Source organism: Coregonus lavaretus, assembly GCF_964263955.1.
Source record: "Coregonus lavaretus genome assembly, chromosome: 40".
NCBI lineage: Eukaryota > Metazoa > Chordata > Actinopteri > Salmoniformes > Salmonidae > Coregonus > Coregonus lavaretus.
Genome location: NC_140027.1, coordinates 10,175,748 through 10,194,120, shown reverse-complemented (window position 1 = coordinate 10,194,120; position 18,373 = coordinate 10,175,748). Strand labels below are relative to the sequence as shown.

Below are 18,373 nucleotides of genomic sequence, written 5' to 3'. Positions count from 1 at the left end.
TTGCTGTGAAGTCACCATAATTATTTGAAATAAAGATTGAGATACGTATGTAATCTAAATCAACACTTAACTACTACAAACTCATTTTCATTACAATAAATAAAGGTTCACTTACAGTGGGGAGAACAAGTATTTGATACACTGCCGATTTTGCAGGTCTTCCTACTCACAAAGCATGTAGAGGTCTGTAATTGTTATCATAGGTACACTTCAACTGTGAGAGACGGAATCCAGAAAATCACATTGTATGATTTTTAAGTAATTCATTTGCATTTTATTGCATGACATAAGTATTTGATCACATACCAACCAGTAAGAATTCCGTCTCTCACAGACCTGTTAATTTTTCTTTAAGAAGCCCTCCTGTTCTCCACTCATTACCTGTATTAACTGCACCTGTTTGAACTCGTTACCTGTATAAAAGACACCTGTCCACACACTCAATCAAACAGACTCCAACCTCTCCACAATGGCCAAGACCAGAGAGCTGTGTAAGGACATCAGGGATAAAATTGTAGACCTGCACAAGGCTGGGATGGGCTACAGGACAATAGGCAAGCAGCTTGGTGAGAAGGCAACAACTGTTGGCGCAATTATTAGAAAATGGAAGAAGTTCAAGATGACGATCAATCACCCTCGGTCTGGGGCTCCATGCAAGATCTCACCTCGTGGGGCATCAATGGTCATGAGGAAGGTGAGGGATCAGCCCAGAACTACACGGCAGGACCTGGTCAATGACCTCAAGAGAGCTGGGACCACAGTCTCAAAGAAAACCATTAGTAACACACTACGCCGTCATGGATTAAAATCCTGCAGCGCACGCAAGGTCCCCCTGCTCAAGCCAGCGCATGTCCAGGCCCGTCTGAAGTTTGCCAATGACCATCTCGATGATCCAGAGGAGGAATGGGAGAAGGTCATGTGGTCTGATGAGACAAAAATAGAGCTTTTTGGTCCAAACTCCACTCGCCGTGTTTGGAGGAAGAAGAAGGATGAGTACAACCCCAAGAACACCATCCCAACCGTGAAGCATGGAGGTGGAAACATCATTCTTTGGGGATGCTTTTCTGCAAAGGGGACAGGACGACTGCACCGTATTGAGGGGAAGATGGATGGGGCCATGTATCGCGAGATCTTGGCCAACAACCTCCTTCCCTCAGTAAGAGCATTGAAGATGGGTCGAGGCTGGGTCTTCCAGCATGACAACGACCCGAAACACACAGCCAGGGCAACTAAGGAGTGGCTCCGTAAGAAGCATCTCAAGGTCCTGGAGTGGCCTAGCCAGTCTCCAGACCTAAACCCAATAGACATTTTTTGGAGGGAGCTGAAAGTCTGTATTGCCCAGCGACAGCCCCGAAACCTGAAGGATCTGGAGAAGGTCTGTATGAAGGAGTGGGCCAAAATCCCTGCTGCAGTGTGTGCAAACCTGATCAAGACCTACAGGAAACGTATGATCTCTGTAATTGCAAACAAAGTTTCTGTACCAAATATTAAGCTCTGCTTTTCTGCTTTTCTTTTCTTTTCTGATGATTTTTCCTAGACCTCAAAAGTCTTCCCCTGATGTGGTTTATGCATTGTTGTGAACACAGAAAATCAAATGCTGTTGTTTTTCTATTAAAAAGGTGTGAAAAAACAGGGGAAACCTGATTTTTTTTGTAGAAATCCTCAAACTAAAAAATAAAAAATATAATCCCCCCCAAAAAATGACTGCACTTTAGAGTGAGTGTCATCCTGCAGCACAGAATTTTTGGGAAAGTTGAGGTCAGGTACAATATTGGCTAGGCACCCAAGAGGGAAAGCGGTTGGGCCATCCTAGATATGTTTTAGAGTAATAAAATATATACAATTTAGCAGACACTTCTATCCAAAGAGACTTACAGGCATGTGTGCATACATTTTTACGTATGGGTGGTCCCGGGACTCGAACCCACTATCCTGGCATTGCAATGCTATACCAAGATGCATGACAAGGTGATAAATGCTTTGTGAAGCCTTTTTAATATGATTTATGACACCTTTATTAAGTGGTGCTTATGCCATATAATATCTTATCTAATATCTTATGTTTCACCGAGTCGTGGCTGAACGACGACATGGATAACATACAGCTAGCGGGCTATACGCTACATCGGCAGGATAGAACGGCTGACTCCGGTAAGAAAAGGGGTGGCGGTCTGTGTATATTTGTAAACAACAGCTGGTGCACAAAATCAAATACTAAGGAAGTCTCAAGGTTTTGCTCGCCTGAGGTAGAGTATCTTATGATAAGCTGTAGACCACACTATTTACCAAGAGAGTTTTCATCTATATTTTTCATAGCTGTCTAAAATATAAATGAAACTTTTGATCTGAGTTTATACAGTGGGGAAAAAAGGTATTTAGTCAGCCACCAATTGTGCAAGTTCTCCCACTTAAAAATATGAGAGAGGCCTGTAATTTTCATCATAGGTACACGTCAACTATGACAGACAAAATGAGATTTTTTTTCTCCAGAAAATCACATTGTAGGATTTTTAATGAATTTATTTGCAAATTATGGTGGAAAATAAATATTTGGTCAATAACAAAAGTTTCTCAATACTTTGTTATATACCCTTTGTTGGCAATGACACAGGTCAAACGTTTTCTGTAAGTCTTCACAAGGTTTTCACACACTGTTGCTGGTATTTTGGCCCATTCCACCATGCAGATCTCCTCTAGAGCAGTGATGTTTTGGGGCTGTCGCTGGGCAACACAGACTTTCAACTCCCTCCTGTCACGATCGTCTACCAATGAGGAGGACCAAGGCGCAGCGTTGAATGCGAACATTTTATTTTATCAAGATGATCACACGATCAAAACAACAAAAAACGAAATGTGACGTCCCTGGTTACATAAACCAACAAACACGGAACAAGAAACCACAAACACAAAGTGAAAAGACCGACAGTTAAATATGGCTCCCAATCAGAGACAACCAGCTGACACTCGTTGCCTCTGATTGGGAGTCACTCAGGCCAACATAGATATACAAACATAGACTTACACACCCTGGCTCAACATAACATAGTCCCCAGAGCCAGGGCGTGACAGTACCCCCCCCCAAAGGCGCGGACTCCGACCGCGCCAAACAACCACAACAGGGGAGGGACCGGGTGGGCACTCCGCCTCGGCGGCGGATCCGGCTCCGGACATGACCCAGGCACGGGTTATGCTGGACTGACGACGCGCACCCCTGGCTTGGTGCGTGGAGGAGGAACGGGCCTTACCAGGCTGACGACGCACACCGTAGGCTTGGTGCGTGGAGCAGGGACAGGCCGGACTGGGCTGACGAAGCACACCACTGACTTGGTGCGGGGAGCAGGAACGGGCCGGACCGGGCTGACGAAGCGCACCCCTGACTTGGTGCGGGGAGCAGGAATGAGCCGGACCGGGCTGACGACGCGCACCACTGACTTGGTGCGGGGAGCTTGGATGGGCCGGACTGGGCTGGCGACGCGCACCACCGACTTGGTGCGGAGAGCAGGAATGGGCCGGACAGGGCTGACGAAACGCACCACAGACTTGGTGCGGGGAGCAGGAATGGGCCGGACTGGGCTGGCGACGCGCACCTCAGACTTGGTGCGGAGAGCAGGAACGGGCCGGACAGGGCTGGTGACGCGCACCACCGACTTGGTGCGGGGAGCAGGAATGAGCCGGACCGGGCTGACGACGCGCACCACTGACTTGGTGCGGGGAGCTTGGATGGGCCGGACTGGGCTGGCGACGCGCACCACAGACTTGGTGGGAGTGGCAGGAACAGGCCGGCCCGTACTGGGAACACACACCACTGGCCCTACGTGGGGATCAGGAACAGGCCGGACCGGACTGGCAACACACGCCAGTACCTCTCGCCGTGCCTCTACAACCTCCTTCCCCCTGGTGACCAGTGACTCCCGTAACCTGGCGGCCTCCTCTGCCAACCCGCTGGACCGCTCTATCGCGGCCTCCTGCTGCCCCGACGTCGTGAGCCCCCCCCTAAAAATTTTCTGGGGGTCTCTCCTCCCCGTGGGCCAGGCCTCCATCGTTCTCGCCAGACTCTCACCCCACTGCTCCAAAGTCCAACCTCTCTCCTCTTCTCTTGGCTTGGCCCAGTCGAGACTCCTACTCCACTGCTCCCAAGTCCATCCTCTCTCTTCTTCACGCTGCTTGGTCCTGTTATGGTGGTTTCTTCTGTCACGATCGTCTACCAATGAGGAGGACCAAGGCGCAGCGTTGAATGCGAACATTTTATTTTATCAAGATGATCACACGATCAAAACAACAAAAAACGAAATGTGACGTCCCTGGTTACATAAACCAACAAACACGGAACAAGAAACCACAAACACAAAGTGAAAAGACAGACAGTTAAATATGGCTCCCAATCAGAGACAACCAGCTGACACTCGTTGCCTCTGATTGGGAGTCACTCAGGCCAACATAGATATACAAACATAGACTTACACACCCTGGCTCAACATAACATAGTCCCCAGAGCCAGGGCGTGACACCTCCAAAGATTTTCTATGGGGTTGAGATCTGGAGACTGGCTAGGCCACTCCAGGACCTTGAAATGCTTCTTACGAAGCCACTCCTTCTTTGCCCGGGCGGTGTGTTTGGGATCATTGTCATGCTGAAAGACCCAGCCACGTTTCATCTTCAATGCCCTTGCTGATGGAAGGAGGTTTTCACTCAAAATCTCACGATACATGGCCCCATTCATTCTTTCCTTTACACGGATCAGTCGTCCTGGTCCCTTTGCAGAAAAACAGCCCCAAAGCATGATGTTTCCACCCCCATGCTTCACAGTAGGTATGGTGTTCTTTGGATGCAACTCAGCATTCTTTGTCCTCCAAACACGACGAGTTGAGTTTTTACCAAAAAGTTCTATTTTGGTTTCATCTGACCATATGACATTCTCCCAATCCTCTTCTGGATCATCCAAATGCACTCTAGCAAACTTCAGACGGGCCTGGACATGTACTGGCTTAAGCAGGGGGACACGTCTCGCACTGCAGGATTTGAGTCCCTGGCGGCGTAGTGTGTTACTGATGGTAGGCTTTGTTACTTTGGTCCCAGGTCTCTGCAGGTCATTCACTAGGTCCCCCCGTGTGGTTCTGGGATTTTTGCTCACCGTTCTTGTGATCATTTTGACCCCACGGGGTGAGAGCTTGCGTGGAGCCCCAGATCGAGGGAGATTATCAGTGGTCTTGTATGTCTTCCATTTCCTAATAATTGCTCCCACAGTTGATTTCTTCAAACCAAGCTGCTTACCTATTGCAGATTCAGTCTTCCCAGCCTGGTGCAGGTCTACAATTTTGTTTCTGGTGTCCTTTGACAGCTCTTTGGTCTTGGCCATAGTGGAGTTTGGAGTGTGACTGTTTGAGGTTGTGGACAGGTGTCTTTTATACTGATAACAAGTTCAAACAGGTGCCATTAATACAGGTAATGAGTGGAGGACAGAGGAGCCTCTTAAAGAAGAAGTTACAGGTCTGTGAGAGCCAGAAATCTTGCTTGTTTGTAGGTGACCAAATACTTATTTTCCACCATAATTTGCAAATAAATTCATTAAAAATCCTACAATGTGATTTTCTGCATTTCTTCTCTCTCAATTTGTCTGTCATAGTTGACGTGTACCTATGATGAAAATTACAGGCCTCGCTCATCTTTTTAAGTGGGAGAACTTGCACAATTGGTGGCTGACTAAATACTTTTCCCCCCCACTGTAAGTCTTAAGGCTGCAACGACAGTGTTGCAGTACTTGAGTCCAGGACTCCCAATTTTCATGCAGGACTCCCAATTTTCATGACTTGTGACTCGACTTGGACTCGACCATTGTTGACTTGGACTCGCCTTCTCGTAACTTGTATTGGCACTTGCACTGGATAGGCTAATCTGAAAAGCAGAATATGAGCAGCACTTGGTGTGCAGAGCGGAGAGGGTTCTGTTCTCTAGCTGCGGGAAGGACGCGCCACATCCGGCACACACAGGCAGGGGCAGCTCCCCATAGCCAGGTTCTGACAAGTCATCCTTTTGTTTTTACTCTGCAATAAAAAAAAACACATATCAGTGGGTGATTATTAAAAAGTATCTGAGAGCCTGACAGAAGCAATAGCCAATTCAATCTGACATGAGCAATAGCCAATTCCGTCTAAAGACCATTCATCCATTCAAAACACTGTTACTGATTTGACATAACTATTGAACATTATATTAAAATAAATATATGTGTGTGCCTGTGTACTGTATGAATGACATTCGTTTCATAGGCTATTGCATTTTGAAGGCAATTATGACCATTGGGCAAGGAGGAAAATCTTTGCATTACTTCAATACTCACATGTAAATCTTCCCTCCAGCCCCCTACTAGTTGTTGCTGGGTAGGTTTCTACCAAATCGAAGCCAAATCAATAGAGGTATGAATCTAGCAACAGAAGAGCATCGAGCCAGCAAGCCGGTAGTACGAGCGAGCAAAAAAACAGCAGTAAACAAAATAGCAAATACTGTATGTCTAAAGAACCCCTAATCATATGTTTTTCTTTCAAACGTTTTTCAGCAGATGGTGCAAAGAGAGTGGCACAATGTCAAATATGTAACAGAAAAATAGAAGAGAAGACTGGAACCACATCGAACTTCAAAACTCAGACCCAGTGACTCAGACTTGAGCACTGGGACTCGGACTTCAGCCATAGGGACTTCAGCCTTAGGGACTTCAGCCATAGGGACTTCAGCCATAGGGACTTCAGCCATAGGGACTCGTGACTCGACCATTGGTGACTCTGACTTGGACTCAGACTCAACTCGGACTTACCCAAAGGAACTCGTGACTCGACTCGGACTCAAGCACAGGGGACCTGGGACTCGACTCGGACTCAAGGTTTAGTGACTCGACTACAACAATTTTAGTTGCAGTTGCAGGTTGCAAGTGACATCATCTCAAGCAACGTCGCTGTTACATGAAGCAACTCAAACTCCTGTACTCCTTGTTCACCCATGACTGCATGGCCAGACACGACTCCAACACCATCATTACGTTTTCCGACGACACAACAGTGGTAGGCCTGATCACCGACAACAATGAGACAGCCTATAGGGAGGAGGTCAGAGACCTGGCCGTGTGGTGCCAGGATAACAACCTCTCCCTCAACGTGATCAAGACAAAGGAGATGATTGTGGACTACAGGAAAAAAAAGAGGACTGAGCACATTCCCATTCTCATCGACGGGGCTGTAGTGGAACAGGTTGAGAGCTTCAAGTTCCTTGGTGTCCACATCACCAACAAACTATCATGGTCCAAACAGACCAAGACAGTCGTGAAGAGGGCACGACAAAGCCTATTCCCCCTCGGGAGACTGAAAATATTTGGCATGGGTCCTCAGATCCTCAAAAAGTTATACAGCTGCACCATCAAGAGCATCCTGACTGGTTGCATCACCGCCTGGTATGGCAACTGCTCGGCCTCCGACCGCAAGGCACTACAGAGGGTAGTGCGTACGACCCAGTACATCACTGGGGCCAACCTTCCTGCTATCCAGGACCTCTATACCAGGCGGTGTCAGAGGAAGGCCGCAAAAATTGTCAAAAACTCCAGCCACCCTAGTCATAGACTGTTCTATCTGCTACCGCACGGCAAGCGGTACCGGAGCGCCAAGTCTAGGTCCAAAAGGCTTCTCAACAGCTTCTACCCCCAAGCCATAAGACTCCTGAACAGCTAATCATGGCTACCTGGACTATTTGCACTGCCTCCCCACCCCACCCCATCCCCCTCGTTTATGCTGCTGCTACTCTGTTTTTTATTTATGCATAGTCACTTTAACTCTACCCACATGTACATATTACCTCAATTACCTTGACTAGCCGGTGCCCCCACACATTGTCTCTGTACGGTACCCCCCTGTATATAGCCTCCCTACTGTTATTTTATTTTACTGCTGCTCTTTAGTTATTTGCTTTCATTTTTTTATTTAACTTTTTTTTTTAAACAACTGCATTGTTGGTTAAGGGCTTGTAAGTAAGCATTTCACTGTAATGTCTACACCTGTTGTATTCGGCGCATGTGGCAAATACAATTTGATTTGATTTGAAACACAATTAAAATTGCATGCAACAGCCAATCAAATTGAAGCTGCTTCTGTCATATTGTTTGAGAATTCTAAACTCACTCCATGTCATCTACTGCATTACATCGTGATTTCACAAATTAGTTGTTTATCCAACTGTTTCGTTATTGTATAAGGATCGATTTAGACAAAATGTTGGCTGTACAAGTTAGCTAGCTAGACACAATTTCATTGCCAGCACTGTTTGATCAAGCTAGCTAGCAACGAGCTAACCAAGCTAGCAACAAATTTGCTCGCTAGTACATGTTGAACAATTTCAGTTGAAACTGGTCAGAGAGAGGTCTGGGTTCAGTTAAAAAATATATATATATTTATTGACTTCCAAACCATGTACATTTACTAGCCCTGACGCCAGTATTTATTTATACAGCTCCCGTTTGAGTAATGTCTCTTCTGTCCACCTTGATCACAGTTCCGGTAGCACTGACAGCTGTGTTGTCGACATGACAACTGGGCCGGAGTTCCGAACCTTCGAATGGATCATGTGGCAAAAGCATTCATTTTGATTGGCTGTTGCTTGCAACCAGTTGCACAAAGTTGAAAAGTTTCAACTGAATGCAACCAAGTTGCAGATCAGGGGCATAGGCACAGGTGGGCCTGGGTGGGCGCAGGCCCACCTAATCAGATTGAGCAACAACAAAAATACTTGTCAGTGTTCCAAACGGGACATTATTTGTCTTTTTACCTAAGCACAGTACTTTACTTCGGCAGGAGCTCACCGGAACTGAGTACCGACACCTCAAATTTTCTTCTACTTGAGTTCCTGCACCTATAGAATATTAGCTCAAAATTAAAAAATCATATGCTTCATTAAATAAATATTGAAAGAGCGTTGGTGACAGAGAGGGACAAAATGGTGCAATTTGAGGACATGTAGCAGAGAGTAGTGCAGGCACTGAAGATAGGGGTGAGAATAGGTGGGTCTGGGCAGGTGTGATGTCATTGATGTTTGTGTGCGTCTGTATGTTGTCTTTTGTATGTGTATGTTTTGTATTGTTAAAAAAAGAACACAAAAAATATATATACGAATATTAGCTCGAAAGTATTGAGGAGTTACTGCACCTAAATATACTGTAAACGGTATCGGCACCCAAAATGAGTACCGGCCCTATTCTAGTCCAAGTCAAGCACTGGTCTAAACATACACCATCAGATAGAATTCATAGCAAGCAGTAGGGAGGGGGTGGGAAAACAAAAGGGATATACAGTTGAAGTCGGAAGTTTACATACGCTTAGGTTGGAGTCATTAAAACTCATTTTTCAACCACTCCACAAATTTCTTGTTAACAAACTATAGTTTTGGCAAGTCGGTTAGGACATCTACTTTGTGCATGACACAAGTAATTTTTCCAACAATTGTTTACAGACAGATTATTTCATTTATAATTCACTGTATCACAATTCCAGTGGGTCAGAAGTTTACATACACTAAGTTGACTGTGCCTTTAAACAGCTTGGAAAATTCCAGAAAATGATGTCATGGCTTTAGAAGCTTCTGATAGGCTAATTTACATCATTTGAGTCAATTGGAGGTGTTCCTGTGGATGTATTTCAAGGCCTACCTTCAAACACAGTGCCTCTTTGCTTGACATCATGGGAAAATCAAAAGAAATCAGCCAAGACCTCAGAAACAAAAATGGAAGACCTCCACAAGTCTGGTCATCCTTGGGAGCAATTTCCAAACGCCTGAAGGTACCACGTTCATCTGTACAAACAATAGTACGAAAGTATAAACACCATGGGACCACGCAGCCATCATACCGCTCAGGAAGGAGACGCGTTCTGTCTCCTAGAGAAGAACGTACTTTGGTGCGAAAAGTGCAAATCAATCCCAGAACAACAGCAAAGGACCTTGTGAAGATGCTGGAGGAAACAGGTACAAAAGTATCTATATCCACAGTAAAACGAGTCCTATAGCGACATAACCTGAAAGGCCGCTCAGCAAGGAAGAAGCCACCGCTCCAAAACCACCATAAAAAAGCCAGACTACGGTTTGCAACTGCACATGGGGACAAAGATCTTACCTTTTTTGGAGAAATGTCCTCTGGTCTGATGAAACAAAAATAGAACTGTTTGCCCATAATGACCATTGTTATGTTTGGAGGAAAAGGGGGGTTGCTTGTAAGCCGAAGAACACCATCCCAACTGTGAAGCACGGGGGTGGCAGCATCATGCTGTGGGGATGCTTTGCTGCAGGAGGGACTGGTGCACTTCACAAAATAGATGGCATCATGATGAAGGAAAATTATGTGGATATATTGAAGCAACATCTCAAGACATCAGTCAGGAAGTTAAAGCTTGGTCGCAAATGGGTCTTCCAAATGGACAATGACCCCAAGCATACTTCCAAAGTTGTGGCAAAATGGCTTAAGGACAACAAAGTCAAGGTATTGGAGTGGCCATCACAAAGCCCTTACCTCAATCCTATAGAAGATGTGTGGGCAGAACTGAAAAAGCGTGTGCGAGCAAGGAGGCCTACAAACTTGATTCAGTTACACCAGCTCTGTCAGGAGGAATGGGCCAAAATTCACCCAACTTATTGTGGGAAGCTTGTGGAAGGCTACCCGAAACGTTTAACCCAAGTTAAACAATTTAAAGGCAATGCTACCAAATACTAATTGAGTGTATGTAAACTTCTGAACCACTGGGAATGTGATGAAAGAAATAAAAGCTGAAATAAATAATTATCTCTACTATTATTCTGACATTTCACATTCTTAAAATAAAGTGGTGATCCTAACTGACCTAAGACAGGGAATTTTTACTAGGATTAAATGTCAGGAATTGTGAAAAACTTAGTTGAAATGTATTTTGCTAAACTTCCGACTTCAACTGTAGTATCAGAAAGAGCAGATTCTGCAGTTTACAAATCACATATCCTTGCCAAACAACATCAAAATGACCCCTTGAGTTCTATTTCAAAATTAAACTTTTTTGGGGGCAGAATTACTGCTATTACATGCACTCTCTACACTCAAAGCACAGCAATATATTTTTACTCAAAATATGACAGAGCTGGTGTAACTGAGTCAGTTTTGAAGGCCTCCTTGCTAGTTCTATTTTTGTTTCATCAGACCAGAGGACATTTCTCCAAAAAGTACGATCTTTGTCCCCATGTGCAGTTGCAAACCGTAGTCTGGTTTTTTTATGGCGGTTTTGGAGCGGTGGCTTCTTCCTTGCTGAGCGGCCTTTCAGGTTATGTCGATATACAGTGGGGAGAACAAGTATTTGATTCCTACTACAAAAATCCATAAAATCACATTGTATGATTTTTAAGTAATTCATTAGCATTTTATTGCATGACATAAGTATTTGATCACCTACCAACCAGTAAGAATTCCGGCTCTCACAGACCTGTTAATTTTTCTTTAAGAAGCCCTCCTGTTCTCCACTCATTACCTGTATTAACTGCACCTGTTTGAACTCGTTACCTGTATAAAAGACACCTGTCCACACACTCAATCAAACAGATTTCAACCTCTCCACAATGGCCAAGACCAGAGAGCTGTGTAAGGACATCAGGGATAAAATTGTAGACCTGCACAAGGCTGGGATGGGCTACAGGACAATAGGCAAGCAGCTTGGTGAGAAGGCAACAACTGTTGGCGCAATTATTAGAAAATGGAAGAAGTTCAAGATGACAGTCAATCACCCTCGGTCTGGGGCTCCATGCAAGATCTCACCTTTTGGGGCATCAATGATCATGAGGAAGGTGAGGGATCAGCCCAGAACTACACGGCAGGACCTGGTCTGAAGAGAGCTGGGACCGCAGTCTCAAAGAAAACCATTAGTAACACACTACACCGTCATGGATTAAAATCCTGCAGCGCACGCAAGGTCCCCCTGCTCAAGCCAGCGCATGTCCAGGCCCGTCTGAAGTTTGCCAATGTCCATCTGGATGATCCAGAGGAGGAATGGGAGAAGGTCATGTGGTCTGATGAGACAAAAATAGAGCTTTTTGGTCTAAACTCCACTCGCCGTGTTTGGAGGAAGAAGAAGGATGAGTACAACCCCAAGAACACCATCCCAACCGTGAAGCATGGAGGTGGAAACCTCATTCTTTGGGGATGCTTTCCTGCCAAGGGGACCGGACATCTGCACCGTATTGAGGGGAGGATGGATGGGGCCATGTATCGCGAGATCTTGGCCAACAACCTCCTTCCCTCAGTAAGAGCATTGAAGATGGGTCGTGGCTGGGCCTTCCAGCATGACAACGACCCGAAACACACAGCCAGGGCAACTAAGGAGTGGCTCCGTAAGAAGCATATCAAGGTCCTGGAGTGGCCTAGCCAGTCTCCAGACCTGAACCCAATAGAAAATCTTTGGAGGGAGCTGAAAGTCCGTATTGCCCAGCGACAGCCCCGAAACCTGAAGGATCTGGAGAAGGTCTGTATGGAGGAGTGGGCCAAAATCCCTGCTGCAGTGTGTGCAAACCTGGTCAAGACCTACAGGAAACGTATGATCTCTGTAATTGCAAACAAAGGTTTCTGTACCAAATATTAAGCTCTGGTTATCTGATGTGTCAAATACTTATGTCATGCAATAAAATGCAAATTAATAACTTAAAAATAATACAATGTGATTTTCTGGATTTTTGTGTGAGATGTGAGATTCCGTCTCTCACAGTTGACGTGTACCTATGATAAAAATTACAGACCTCTACAGGCTTTGTAAGTAGGAAAACTTGCAAAATCGGCAGTGTATCAAATACTTGTTCTCCCCACTCTAGGACTAGTTTTACTGTGGATGTAGATACTTTTGTACCTGTTTCCTCCAGTATCTTCACAAGGTCCTTTGCTGTTGTTCTGGGATTGATTTGCACTTTTCGCACCAAAGTACGTTCATCTCTAGGAGACAGAACGCGTCTCCTTCCTGAGCGGTATGACGGCTGTGTGGTCCCATGGTGTTTATACTTGCATACTATTGTTTGTACAGATGAACGTGGTACCTTCAGGCGTTTGGAAATTGCTCCCAAGGATGAACCAGACTTGTGGAGTTCTACAATAGTTTTTCTGAGTTCTTGGCTGATTACTTTTGATTTTCCCATGATGTCAAGCAGTGGGACTGAGTTTGAAGGTAGGCCTTGAAATACATCCACAGGAATACCTCCAATTGACTCAAAAATGTCAATTAGCCTATCAGAAGCTTCTAAAGTCAACACATCATCTTCTGGAATTTTCCAAGCTGTTTAAAGGCACAGGCAACTTAGTGTATGTAAACTTCTGACCCACTGGAATTGTGATACAGTGAATTATAAGTGAAATAATCTGTCTGTAAACAATTGTTGGAAAAATGACTTGTGTCATGCACAAAGTAGATGTCCTAACCGACTTGCCAAAACTATAGTTTGTTAACAAGAAATTTGTGGAGTGGTTGAAAAATGAGTTTTAATGGCTCCAACCTAAGTGTATGTAAACTTCCGACTTCAACTGTATATATAGATATCAAAACGTCTTACCTGCTTGTGACTCTGTAGGAGAATCAGCAACAGTCACTTTTTGGCACTCTATTTTCTCCCCCTGCCTCTGTGTTAATTCCAAGCTGTGCTGTTCATTAGATTTTTCATATACAATTTATAATATTCTCACCCACCAGACTATTGTCAATGTAATCTTGTCTTTAGGCTAACTATTATTATATGTTTGAAATTTGTTTTGATATAGTTTAGGTGTAGTATTAATTGACATGTCCTCTTAAAACTGCTTATAAAATAATAGTGTGTATTATCTCCTGGTCGCTGAGCCAGTGAGAGGTTGCTAAGCCTATTGTGATTATTACTATTATATCTGGGCATTATGTTTTAGTCTCATAGTCTATTAATTATAGGCCTATGGATTAATATGTGTAGTTCTTTGTGAGTCGCTTGTTAAATGCAAGAGTCATGGATTTACATAGGCCTAGAAGACTATTTGGTCTGTAAAATGAAATCACATGTTAGATGGTTTGTTGTGTGCGATCGATTACAGTAGGGTATAGGGTATGTTTTTATGATAATTTAATGATGATTTGAGTGCCCAAAAACTGTTTTCGGCTCACAGAAATGGGAAGTTGTGAAAAGTAAACATACATTTATAGGAGCAGGTAAGATACTGTATTTATTGTTGGCCCACTTTTACAAATCAGAGTCACTTTTAAATGTTTGTTTTCTTGTGTAACACTACACAGTGGGGCCTAAATGTATTTGTATGACAGAAATGTAACACAAACAATATAATATATAATTACTAATATACTTTCTATATCGTCTTGTCTTTCTAAGGTACTACATAAAAATCTTACCCTTGAAGGTATCCCTGATGATAACCATTTGGACAGTTCAGATGTGGGACAGTTCAGATGTGGACCGTTCCAGTCCTCATTTTGTAGGACACATTCATTCAACATGTGCCATCCCCGGACTGCAGGGAATATGTAATGTTGTCAGTCATCTGTTGCACTCCCATAATAAAAATTATGTCATGAACTCACCTCTTGAAGAAATGTCTAGAGGCAGATGATCACCATAGCTTGGAGGGGATAAGACAGGATGAAGGTCAGCCCGCTACATCTGCAGCAGCCAGGAGGGAAGATTGTGTCACTAACCCGGGCTGGAGGACAAAGACAAAGAGGCTGAGCATGCAGGAGAAACTGGCCATGGAATTTCCTGAGCACAAACTAATGTATTTAAAAAAAGAGCATGATATGAAGACGCGAATCCTTCATGTTGAGTTGGCTATGAAGAAGGAGGAGAGAAACAGGAAGCATCAGCAGTACAAATGTTTTTCTCGAAACAGCACCAGTTTGGGGTCCCGATATTTCCATTTGTGAATTTAAAACCTTTTTGTTACCAATCCATGGCTATTGTTTGCTTCAACCACTTGAGCTATCTTTGTTGTGAGAAGTGCTGCATAGCAAAAGCTTCTCTGCAGGGTTGTCCAGTTCTGTCGTTGTCTGCCTCAACCATGGGAACATCTGGGTCATCTTCATCTTCAATGCGAGGATCTGGGCAGCCATGCTGTTTGAGGTCATTGATCTGGGCAGCCATGCTGTTTGAGGTCATTGATCTGGGCAGCCATGCTGTTTGAGGTCATTGATCTGGGCAGCCATGCTGTTTGAGGTCATTGATCTGGGCAGCCATGCTGTTTGAGGTCATTGATCTGGGCAGCCATGCTGTTTGAGGTGATTGATCTGGGCAGCCATGCTGTTTGAGGTCATTGATCTGGGCAGCCATGCTGTTTGAGGTCATTGTGAAGCACTGCTGTTGCAATTATGACAATGCAGCATCTTCTTGGTTGAAAGCGCAATGTGTTTCTGAGACACTGGAAACGACTCTTCCATTTGGTATTTTTTGTATTTTATTAGGATCCCCATTAGTTGTTGCAAAAGCAGCAGCTACTCTTCCTGGGGTCCACACAAAACATGAAACATGACATAATACAGAACATTAATAGACAAGAACAGCTAAAGGACAGAACTACACATAGCACACAGCCTACATATCAATACATACACACAAACTATCTAGGTCAAATAGGGGAGAGGCGTTGTGCCGTGAGGTGTTGCTTTATCTGTTTTTTTTAAACCAGGTTTGCTGTTCATTTGAGCAAAATGAGATGGAACGGAGTTCCATGCAATAATGGCTCTATAAAATACTGTACGCTTTCTTGATTTTGTTCTGGATTTTGGGACTGTGAAAATACCCATTGTGGCATGTCTGGTGGGGTAAGTGTGTGTGTCAGAGCTGTGTGTAAGTTGACTATGCAAACAATTTGGGACCACACGACTGGACAATAATCAAGATAAGACAAAACTAGAGCCTGCAGGACTTTCTTTTTGGAGTGTGGTGTCAAAAAAGCAGAGCATCTCTTTATTACAGACAGACCTCTCCCCATCTTTACAACCATTGAATCTATATGGTTTGACCATGACAGTTTATAATCTAAGGTAACACCAAGGAATTTAGCCTCCTCAACTTGTTCAACAGCCACACCATTAATTACCATATTCAGCTGAGGTCTAGAACTAAGGGAATGATTTGTACCAAATACAATGCTCTTAGTTTTAGAGATGTCCAGGACCAGTTTATTACTGGCAACCCATTCCAAAACAGACTGCAACTCTTCGTTAAGGGTTGCAGTGACTTCATTAGCTGTGGTTGCTGATGTGTATATGGACACACATGCTTTGTTTAATGCCAGTTGCAGGTCATTGGTAAAAAGTAGAAAAGAGTAGAGGGCCTAGGGAGCTGCTCTGCGGTACAGCGCACTTTACATGTTTGACATTAGAGAACAATCCATTAAAGAAATCCATTTGAGTTCTATTAGATCGATAGCTCTGAATCCATGATATGGCAGAGGTTGAAAAGCCATAACATGTACGTTTTTTCAACAACAGGTTATGGTCAATAATATCAAAGGCTGCACTGAAATCTAACAGTACAGCTCCCACAATCTTCTTATTATCAATTTATTTCAACCAATCATCAGTCATTTGTGTCAGTGCAGTACATGTTGAGTGCCCTTCTCTATAAGCATGCCGAAAGTCTCCATATACCAAAAACACGCTCCTCTGCACCTCTGGTGCGAATATGAGCTTGGTTGTACCGTTGTTGCTCAGGTCCTATTGCATGAAGATAGGGGGTGCACATTAAGTTGGTCTGTGCATCCCCACTGTCCCAAGTATGATTCCACTATGTTGTCCTCCTTCAAGCTGAGCATACAAAGAGGAGTTTTGGAAAATCCTTGAGTCATGAGTTATACCTTTCCGACGTGCAACAATGTTGGAGAACTGCAAATTGGGAGTGCACACACTTTGTACATTTATTGAGAACCAGTTTTTAAGATTCCTGTACTCCTCAGCATCTGCTGTAGAGGGACACTTGATGGGAATATGACTTCCATCTATACAGCCAATGACTCCAGGGAAGTTCCCATAGTCATATAGCTCTACCTTGTAGTTGGCTTGGGCAACAGCAGAAGGGAACTTCATGTAATTGTCTTTCAGTTCACATACTGCGTTGCAGACTTTGTGGACTATTCTGCATACTGTCGGTTCACTTGCACCATACAAATCTCCTGTTTCACGATGGAAGGTTCCAGATGCCAAAAACCTCAATGTCAGCTGCATTTTCTTTGTATGGAAACGGTCACGAAAATTGATTTAATGAAAATCATTCAGTGGGTTGCTCCTGTCTATAACCGCCCTTCTGTCTGACCTTGGTGATGCTCTTTGATCATCATTGAAATAGTCCAGGTAATCCATTTTCTTCCTTTGCCAAGGTCAACCTGGGGGCCAACATCCATTCATCTGAAGTTAAACCTGCCTTTGACCAGGTTTAATTTTCACTTAGATCTAGATTAATTCTAATCGTCCTTCTGGAAATCAGACTTTTAAAATCTAGACTAGGGCAAATCTGAGACTATTTTAAACAATGTCTGAGAAATGTAATTTCAGTTAGTCCAGTTTAAAAGTGAAATTTAGTCTAGGATTAGGTTTAATTTGTGTCCGTGAAACAGCCCCATAGAGTTTGTTTTATGGTAGGATCAAGATGGTCAGATTTATATTTAGATACTGCATATTGAAATTAATTCTGGAATGTTTAATGTTTCATTAGCATCATGGCAAAATGAAAATGTCTTGTAACCCACGGTGGTATAAGTGTTGCATGAAAATGCAGGAGTATGTCACTGAACTCTTTGTTCTTGCTATCAGCAAAACAAGAGCTGTCAAGACATGGTAAAGGGATGAGCTATAGCCATAGGAATTTGAGGTCATGTAGCTACAGTACATAAGATGGTTGGTTGTTGGAACAGTAAACGGACAGGGCTATTTCAGGACTTAAGTGTTTTTGGTCCTCATGGTGTTGACCCAAAGTCAATTGACTTCAGTTGAGCCTCGAGGGAAAGGGGGTGTAAGGGTAAAATACAAACATGAGAAGAGTGTTCATTTGTGAGAGTGAGCAAGTTAGCATGGTGTAATGGTGTCGTGTTCATAAATCAACGAGGGAATTTCCCTACATCTTGTACAAGCCAAATATGTGAACACCGTTCCACCAGAGTATAGGATTACACAGTGAAATATTTGAAAAAACTAATAATCTTCTTTCTACAAAACCCAAATCTATCTTCATGAAACAAAAACAGGTATTTTCTCCTGTTCCTATTAGAAGAAACAACATTGTCTAAGTCCCAGTCCACATACAGTATAGGCCTATGGCTTATAACATGGAAAATACCTGTAAGTGATTGCCAAAGAAGTACAGAGGATGTTACAGTAGC

General features: G+C 43.8%; 1 pseudogene across 1 annotated transcript; it reads right to left on the bottom strand.

Annotated features, from left to right (window-relative positions):
- Positions 1-15,307: 15,307 nt before the first annotated feature.
- LOC311113384 (putative nuclease HARBI1) lies at positions 15,308-17,222 on the bottom strand (annotated as a pseudogene). Its single transcript has 2 exons — positions 16,639-17,222; positions 15,308-15,427 (listed from the first exon to the last, which is right to left on the bottom strand). The product of its transcript is annotated as a putative nuclease HARBI1 (transcript).
- Between the last annotated feature and the right edge of the window lie 1,151 nt (positions 17,223-18,373).